The sequence below is a fragment of the Penaeus vannamei genome, chromosome 19 (genome assembly GCF_042767895.1).
Source record: "Penaeus vannamei isolate JL-2024 chromosome 19, ASM4276789v1, whole genome shotgun sequence".
NCBI lineage: Eukaryota > Metazoa > Arthropoda > Malacostraca > Decapoda > Penaeidae > Penaeus > Penaeus vannamei.
In genome coordinates, this window is record NC_091567.1 from 1,841,273 (window position 1) to 1,851,272 (window position 10,000).

General features: G+C 42.4%; 1 pseudogene; it reads right to left on the reverse strand.

The window, feature by feature from the left end:
• Positions 1 to 4,833, reverse strand: part of LOC113805031 (probable chitinase 10) — a 39,812-nt pseudogene extending 34,979 nt beyond the window's left edge.
• Positions 4,834 to 10,000: the final 5,167 nt, after the last annotated feature.

Genomic DNA, 10,000 nt, shown 5'->3' on the forward strand with positions numbered 1-10,000 from the left:
AAGGATTAGTAAACATCCACCACAACCCTTTCATCCTAACGTTAAAAAAATCTCCTTGATTGCATTCTAACTCGACGAGAGAATCTAAGAAGTAAATAATGACGATGAAGAAAAGATATAAATGTGATGGGAACTCCCGACGAACAACTCCCCGAGGGCATGGTGGTCGAGGGTATGGGGCACGCAAGGTCGGGCATGGGTGAGGTTAGGCCAGACATGTACACCCGCCCCTGCTGTTCCCGCCAAGGGGGGCTACGAGCTTAGCCATTTCAGAGCGGTAACTTCTTTCCTATTGGTGTTTTCTAATTTCTGAGGACGAATAAGCATAAAAAAATAAATACGATTAATATATCTGGCTGTTATATGACGAGTTCTATGGAGAAAAAAAAATATATATATTTTTTTACAGATGGGGTTGTAGGAAGACTATAGAAAACGGGAGATATTGACGCGTAATGACTGTTATTTTTTATACGCTCAATAAAAGGGGTTTGGTAAGTGGGTCTCCATTATCTCTTAGGGTTTGATTGTCACACGAATTAAAAGCCTCTTGGCCTTGTCAGCGCCTCCCCCCCCCCACAAAAAAATAATTATATGCTAATACATCTGACTGATCTTTCACAGGCGTCTCCCGTATGTTAATAAGGTTGTAATTACGACAAGGAACTATCGGCAACATATTAATGAAACGTTATGTCCATACATTAAGATCTCTGTATATATTTCATCTCATTTTTTTTCAGACGCGTGTAAGTAAGGGTCATTTTCTGCTAATCTAAAATGGCAATTAAGACTTAATCTTTACTCGCTTCGCTGATAATTGAAAATTACACCCAATCATAACATTTCCGCGGTTATTAAACCACTGGCAGGTTTCATGAAAGAAATATTATAACCGAATCTAACAGAAATAAACTAATATTTTTGGATCTAATCGTGTTGATAAAGCTGTAAATCACATGAATATTCCAAGGTCATCTCCTTTTACAAGAAATAACATCACCATGAACGAACAACCCAAGAAAGGAAACAGAAAAACCATTAATATAACAAACATATCCATTCAACTCAATAACTTCGTATAAAAATCGGTGGATCGGTATTTTGTCGGCATTGAAGTCCCTAAATGGCGGAACCTTGAAGGAACGCTGTGCAATGACCAGCAACTTTAAATCTTTGATAATCGTGTGATTATTGTTTTATCTCGCGAGTCCTTTCATTTAGCACCTCGGTCTGGTTCCTCTTCCTTTAGTTCACTAATCACGTGACCTTGATATCCTCTAGAAATTAGGAATTAACCGAGACTCTCATTTGTTTGTGATAATTAACATCAATAACTGTTATTAGCGTCATTAAAAAACAATAAATGCGTTTAGTTGTAGTACTATGTCTCAGCTTACGTAATGTTCGGTTGACTCAGTTGCCAACTTATTATTGTCACTTCTTAATCCATTTTCTTATGTCACATTCCGTCTGTCTCTATCAGCGCACTCGTCAGACATTCGTGTCATGCAGAAACACTTCTTGTCTCTCGTGCGAAGAACTGCATTACCATATCAGACATACGGGACACTTCTCTCGCTGCTGGACAGAAGACGACTCGCACTACCCGAGCTCAAGGGATCTACGAGAGAGGGGAAGGGAAGGGCGCTTTCCATGGGCTTTTTAATTGGATTGTCGACCTTACTAGTCTCGGGCTGAGGAGCACGTTAATCCCCCGATTCTTTCATTTGAGATGCGGCCTCGGTTGACCAGGTATTTCCTTGTCTAAATACGAAATATATTAGCGGGGAGAAGGCATAGCTCTTCCACCTAAGACATATTTGCTTGGGTAAATATACTAAATGTTAATATGCGTCACTGTCTGTGGATCTCGGGGTCCATAAACCACGCTGTCTCCCTGGTTCTGGATTTCGTTACTTTTGAGGTTTCATTTACTTTTTTTCGATTTTCTCGTCTCAATGTTTTTCGTTTTGTAAATGTGGTTAATCCATCGCTACGTCTATTTGGATGCCTAACCTTGTACTTCTGATAAAATGTTTGTGTGCGTGTAGGTGTGTGTGTACAAGTACGCAACAAATATGTTTGAGTAAACGTCCTTGTGTGTGTGTGTGTGTGTGTGTGTGTGTGTGTGTGTGTGTGTGTGTGTGTGTGTGTGTGTGTGTGTGTGTGTGTGTGTGTGTGTGTTTGCGCGTGCGTGCGTGTATCCGTGCGTGCATGCGAGTAAGCTCGTACATTCGTTCGTTCGTGAATATTTGCGTTCGTCCTTCCACGCATAAGTGTCTGAAGACTGCACACATCCCGGCGCGTCTGGGTGTGCGAACCGCGAGGCATGTGGGCTAACCTGACGCGACGTAAACATTCCAAGCCAAACACTTCAGCGAGAGGAAAGTATTAGTCTAGGACAAGGGAAGCCACTGATAGGAGATAATGTACAGAGCAGGTCTTAGAAGGTGCGTTCTTTGCCGATGAAAAAAAGTCTCGGTGTTGCACAAAGCAAGATTTTCGAGTTAAAGACGAGACAAAGAGAGGGAGGAAGGAGGAAGACGTGCATGTGCGCAAGTTAGGAGACAGGGAGAGTGAAGGTAAGAGCAAACAAAAGGAAGATAAGGAGAAGTAACCGTATAGGGAAATAATAATGATAATGATGATAATAAAAATGATAATATTACCACTAATGATAATGATAGCAATAATAATAGTAAGAACAATGATAAGAATGATAATAGTAGTAAGAATGATAAGAATGATAGTAGTAATACTGATAAGAAGGATAAAAGTAGTAATAAGATTAATAATAAACAGACGAAAAGACGGAAAAGAAAACGAATCGCCAATCACCGTTTATCAGCCGCTTTATCTCATTTATTATCTTCACACTCATGAATCACTGACCGCGCGTGCCTCACAGCTGGGAACTCACACAGCCGAATCACCCATGAGGAATACCGAGTTTCGGATTTATGAGTCACGAATCACGACTGAGGAATAATGAATCAATTCGGTAGGCGGAATTACGATTTAAAAAAATACACCATTCAATGAGTATTGATAATTGCATCTTTACGAATTACCTTGGAAATACGTTTAACTCGATCTTTTGAGGTTTGAAAATTAAATCAGACTCACAGTCGAGAAATATCGCATGGCTTTGGAAAAAAATGAGGAATATAAATAATTTCGGATTTATGAGTCACTGTCATCAAGCTGCCGGGCGCTCCAAGCAGACAGAATTGACCCTTGGCGGTTAGTCTAGTGAAAGTGTGTGCGCTCGTAGCCCCTCACTGCCGGGTTGTGCGTTTCCCATGACGTTTTATTTATATATGGGATTTTGCGGCGTCTGTCTCGAGTCTGGATCTATTGTGTCGTATTTATATCCGTGTTTTGTTGTATTTTTGGTGAGTCTGGTGAAAGTGTGTGGGCTCGTAATCCCCTCGCCGCCGGATTGCGCGCTTCGCGTGTCTTTTTATTTATTATTTATATATGGGATCTTGCGGCGTCTGCCTGGATCTACAGTATCGTATTTACATCTGTGTTTTGATGTATTTTTGGTTAATTTAGTGAAAGTGTGTGTGCTCGTACTCCCTCGCTGCCTGACTGTGCGCTTCTCATGACGTTTTATTTACATATGAGATCTTGTGGCGTCTGTCTGGAGTGTGGATCCATAGTGTCGTATTTGTGTTGTTTTGTATTATTGGTTAGTCTAGCAAGTGTGTGCGCTCGTAGTCCTTCGCTGCTGGACTCTGCGCTCTCTACGCTGTTTTGTCAGTATATGGCTTCACGTGGCGCTCGTCTAGTCTTTGTTTCCGAGGTAGTCTTTTGTTTCTGGTATGTGGTCTCTGGTTTAGGTTTTCATTGTAGTTTTCATATGTAGGCCTATCGTTGCTACAATAATGAAAGAACATGCCCGTGAATTTGTTGTTGGAACGATACAAAGCTGGTTATTCTCTGATCATTTTCCTTTGTCGTTGCAAACACTTTTGCAACTTGAGAGCCCTGTTGCAAAGCCTTGGCACCCGCACTGGGCCAGGCACTAACCGGCTCCCACGCTTGGTCATGTACATATTCTTTCAACACATGGGAATCATGTGTCCAAAACACACACACACACACACACACACACACACACACACACACACACACACACACACACACACACACACACACATACACATACACACACACACACAAAATCAAACTTGTGTTACTGAAGTATTACCAGAGCTAATTATTTTCTATCGTAACAATGAATATATAAATATATATATAGATAGATAGAGATAAATTAATCACAAACAAATTCCCAGTCTGTGTTTCGAGTGGCGTCATCAGATGAAGGTGTTAGGGTCAAGGTTATCACATGGAGAGGTCACTTCTAAGTATTTGATTTTACAGCTGATAATTCTCTCTTGATATCACGTCACGTCAGTCCTGTCACACAAGTTCTGGTGGATTGTCTTTTTTTCTGGAAAAGGCAGAAATTGTGTTCCTTCGCAAACATTGCCTAAATAGTCTTACAAGTTCGAGAAAGCCATCATTGGGTAAAATACACCAATAATTTTATCCGCTGCACAACCCCCTTCTTTTCTCCCAACATAAAATTCACAGTAGATGGTTCACATATCACACGAGGAAGACCTTTACCTGCCTGTCAACCTGTCACCACTCCCTCAGACAACCGGTTGCGTCGCCTGAGTAATAGCCAAGACCCTCCTACCAGCTGGGTACTCACCATTCTGCCTCGAACTGACACACTCACACCTCGGGTACTTCACCAGGCAGAGGCTCGCCCCGCTCTGACCGCCGCCACCAAAGGGGTCTTGGGTTTTAAAGTTAGCTGGGCTTGTGCTGCCCCTGCAGGCGTGCCAACATGGCCTTTCCATACGCTGCCCATTACGACGCAAAACACCTTCGGAATGAGATAAGAAAGTGTTGGGCGATTTTTAATAGTTGTCTTTTTTGTATGGGGTTGTGGTGTTTTGTCTAGTTCATTGTTGATTGATATTTGTTTTTACCTTAATGAATTGGTTTAACAGCTTATTGTCTCGTTGGGTGGTATCGTATCCTTGGTTGGCGGCCCTTGCAACAGCCAAAAAAAAGGGGGAAAAATGAAAATGATAGCGCAACTGGACAATCACAAAAAAGAAGTCTCAACTATTCAACAGCTGTTTGGCTCTCAGGTTGTCCCTAATTCGCAAAGGGTTACAAATTACCGATTATCAAAACAAGCACTAACTATCAACAGGGTGATTTCCACGTCGAAATGTATCACAATCTTAACAGTCGGAAGGAAAATAAGATAAAGAAAGGAGAAGGTAAAAATCTTTGTCTCCGCTCTCTCTCACCAACAAAATCTTACGACACTGTGGCTGGCGTTTCTCATGGTCCTAAACTTTGCTTATCACTTGTTCTGCCATAAAGTGTACGACCACTTTATTCCTTTGTTTAAAGTAAAGGCAGTTTATGTAGTTTATATTTAGTCTTATTTATTATGTATCATAAATTATTTTTTTCTGAAACGGTAATATGTGTAAAACGTAAACACCAACCGGTTTGAGCGTTTCCCTAATAAGACCCAAAACCGGCTTTATATACAACACATAATTACAGCAGCCTTTTTCTACAGGATGCGCATATAATTATAACTTATCTGATATTCATGACCTGTCAAAACATATATATTTTTTTTAATACACGTTTTCTCTCAAAGGATTCACCTTCTCATACAAACCGGAGGTGTTGTTCTCACAAACGATGTTGACTGTATGGGTCAGAGTCAAGGTCGCGGCGTGATCTCTCGACCAATCACGGAGGAGACGCCAAGGAGTACGCCAATGACGTGCCGGAATCACTGTTGCAATGGCCAATCATATTTTCGTAAAGCATAAAGGGGCGTGGATTCGAAAATACTCAGGGAACAAGCAAACATTTTTTTTGATTTTATACCCCTGTTTACGATCACGTCCCCAATCAGGGGATAAATTGCACGCAGCACGCAGGAGATTGGGTTAGTTTTCCGAATATGGAACTGCCTTCGAATTTAGTCATTTCTGGTGTTAAGTCGCAAAGAAAATTAATTAATTGCGGTTTCTGAATTTCCTTCTTGTTTATTCGAGGCGGAAGTGCATGGCCACGAACGGCCCTCGGGTAATGGCGCCAAGAAATGCCTGGCGTTTCCGAAAGAGCCACTTGGACTTTTAGAGGGTTTGTTAAACTGTTTCGAAAGAAGAGACACTATCGCTCTTATGGTTTAGCGTTTCTCTCTGTCTCTCTCTCTCTCTCTGTCTCTGTCTCTCTCTGTCTCTCTGTCTCTGTCTCTGTCTCTGTCTGTCTGTCTGTCTCTCTCTCTCTCTCTCTCTCTCTCTCTCTCTCTCTCCTCTGTCCTCTGTCCTCTGTCCTCTGTCCTCTGTCCTCTGTCCTCTCTCTCTCTCTCTCCTCTCCTCTCCTCTCCTCTCCTCTCCTCTCCTCTCCTCTCTCTCCTCTCCTCTCCTCTCTTCTCCCTCTCTCTCTCTCTCTGTCTCTGTCTCTGTCTCTGTCTCTGTCTCTCTCTCTTCCTCTCTTCCTCTCTCCCTCTCCTCTCCTCCCTCCTCCCTCCCTCCCATTCCTTATATCTTTCTCATCTCTTCCTAACGTCGGCTTCGGTTTCTTCAAAAGATCCTTTGCATGCTTGTCATGACGTGCTGTACCTGTGCATGATTATCAGAAACCTTTTTCTCTCGGACATTTTACCTTTAAAAAAATCAAAATAGATAAAAACTGACTGATAGCAAATGTCAATGTGAGATTTATATTTCATATATTTAAGGTTAAATAGTCATAAGATGTCAAAGAAATTGCTTAGTACACGTCGAGCAAAAACAAAAAAATATCTATGATTTCATGGCTATAATGTTGTTTGAATTTACGGCGATTGGGAACCGATTTGATATTGAAATTGCTATAATCAATACTCTTATAATGAGCAGTTCTAATCGCAGATACGTTTTTGCAATAGACAATAAACTCTGCAACACCGTTAATAAATCATGGAATATTATTAACTCTTCCATCAGAGGCAATTGACTTATGTTGAGTCTCGATTGGAGAGAATATTCACTAAATTAGTAGTTGTGCATTCGAATCGCACAAACACAGATTGGCATGAATAGAGAAGAAGGAGAACTGAACTTTGGAAATGAAAAACGTAGTGTTCTTAAAATTATATAGAGTAGATAGTGTGAAAACGGGAGGAAGGGAGGTGGCGGTTTTATACTGTGCTGGGCGCTGGAGCATAACTAGCAATAAACTATTTGAACAAGTGGTTGTTTCTCAATATGTCTTTCTCCCGTTTTTCATTGTTTTTCTTTCCCTCTACCTCGCTTTCTTTTGGGTTTTCTGTCTATCTCCCCCCCTCCTTCCCTCCCTCCCTTCCTCTCTCTTTCTCTTTCTCTTTCTCTTTCTCTTTCTCTTTCTCTCTCTCTCTCTCTCTCTCTCTCTCTCTCTCTCTCTCTCTCTCCCCCTTCCTCCCTCCCTCTCTCTTCCCCTATCCCTCTCCCTCTCTCCCACTCTTTCTCCCTCACTGTCTCTCTCCCTCCCTTCCCCTCTCCCACTATTTCTCCCTCATTGTCCCCCTCCCTCCCTCTCTCCCACTCTTTCTCCCTCACTGTCACTCTCCCTCTCCTTCTCCCCCCTCCCTCCCTCTCTCCCACTCTCTCCCTCATTGTCTCCCTCCCTCCCTCTCTCCCTCTCCCTCTCCTTCTCCCCCCCTCCCTCCCTCTCTCCCACTCTTTCTCCCTCCCTCCCCCTCTCCCACTCTCTCCCTCATTGTCTCCCTCCCTCTCTCCCTCATTGTCTCTCTCCCAAGGCTTGTATGCAAATACGCCCCATGTCCCATCAGCCCCAACTCCTGCCTAGCATAAAGTGGCAAACCCCGCCTGTCTGGTTAGTAACTTGCGTCGAACGAAACTCACTAAATGTATGTGCTGTTTTTATCGCATGTGATCTTGGGTATGTACATTTTTTTTCTTTGTTGTGAGTGTTAGATGTTTTTTTTCTGGTGGTGATTGTGAATGATGAGATTATGAATTCATATCAACGTTGACGATGGTTTTGATTCTAGAAGTGGTGGAATGTTGGCAGTAATTAAATTCTGATAGCAATAATCAGATGATCATGATTGATGGTGGTATTAGTCTGAATTAACGATAAAGATGATGGCGATTATAAAAGCAAAGTAGTGAATGGTACTTACGATAGAACACAACCGTAATACTAACAATAATTACTACTAATTGCCAGCACTGCTGATCTTATCTTCGCAATAACAACACATCTTCCCACATCAATTAGCGAGTCTTTGCTTTCACCCTATCATTTTCCTCTCCCTCTTTCCTCCCCCCCCCTCCTCCCCCTCCGCCCCCCCCCTCGCCTCACGCACCAAGCACAGCATGCAGGATTGTGTTTTTTCTTTTTTTTTCCCTTCTTCCTCCTCCTATTACAAAAAAAGAAAGAAAAAAAAGGAAAAAATATCGTGTTGAGACTCTTGCTTACGTCTTCATGGTCACGTGGGAAGCGTTTTAGAGATTTTTGTTTTCTTATTTTTGTCTATTCGTTTATTTACTTGCTTATTCAGTTATCTATTTCCTTTTTTTATACGGCATTGTTATTATCATCAAGTTTATTATCATTAAAAAGTTCACTCTATTGAAAATCCAAATTCCTTTGCAAGTATTTCAAACTTAAATTATCTTAACACTGCAAATAGAACCGTATTCATGTTGACAAATGTAGAAGAGTTATGAATGAGAATGAATATTTTCACAATACAAGAGATGTATTTGACCGGTTTCGATTATAGCTTTATCAGAAATACAGATATATTCAAAACCGGTCAAATACATCTCTTGGATTGTGAAGATATTCTCACTCACACCTTTTCTACACTGCAGATAGATCTCAGGTCTACAATGCATAACTTTTCCCATCTCAAGCGAGAGTCTGCCGTGACCCTAATCTCTCTCTCTCTCTCTCTCTCTCTCTCTCTCTCTCTCTCTCTCTCTCTCTCTCTCTCTCTCTCTCTCTCTCTCTCTCTGTCTGTCTGTCTGTGTGTCTGTCTGTGTGTCCATCTTGCCCTTCCCCCCATCTGTCTCTCTCTCTCCGTCTCTCTCTCTCTCTCTCTCTCTCTCTCTCTCTCTCTCTCTCTCTCTCTCTCTTTCTCTCTCTCTCTCTCTCTCTCTCTCTCTCTCTCTCTCTCTCTCTCTCTCTCTCTCTCTCCCCCTCCCTCCCTTCCCTGTGTTAGTTCATACACTTCCCCAACGAGGTTCCTACCGTGACCTTCCCTTCAGAGGCGGATCTACGGACAGACATTAATTATGGTAACAAACTCCCGTGTGGACGCTATCTCACGCCTACCATTATATCATGGTGGGGGGAGGATAGGGAGAAGGAAGGAGGGAGGGAGGGACGATTGCGAGGGAGGGGAGGAAGGGAGGGAGGGTGAGATTGGAGGATGGGAAGAAGAATAGGAAGGGAGGGTGAGATTGGAGGATTGGAAGAAGAATAGGAAGGGAGGGGAGATTGGAGGATTGGAAGAAGAATAGGAAGGGAGGGTGAGATTAGAGGATTGGAAGAAGAATAGGAGGGGAGGATAAGATTGGAAGAATAGGAAGGGAGGATGAGACTGGAGGATTGAAAGAAGAATAGGAAGGAGAATGGGGAAGAGGGACAGGAGGAGAGGAGGATGGGTAGTGGGAGGAGAAGGTGAGAAGGATTGAAGGAGGAATAGAAGTTGGATGAAGGATAGGAAGAGCCAGAGAAAAGATGGAAATGAGAGGGGGAAGAAATAGACGAATATAGGCAAAGGGGAGAGAGAAGGAAGGGAGGGAAGAAAGATTGAGAGAAAGGGCTGGGAAAATTAATATTGGAACGAAGGATGGAGAGGAAGAACGGGAAAGATGGAAGGAAGAGAGGAGAGAAAGAAGGGAGAATGAGGGATGGGAGAAAGAAGGATAAGGGGAAGAAA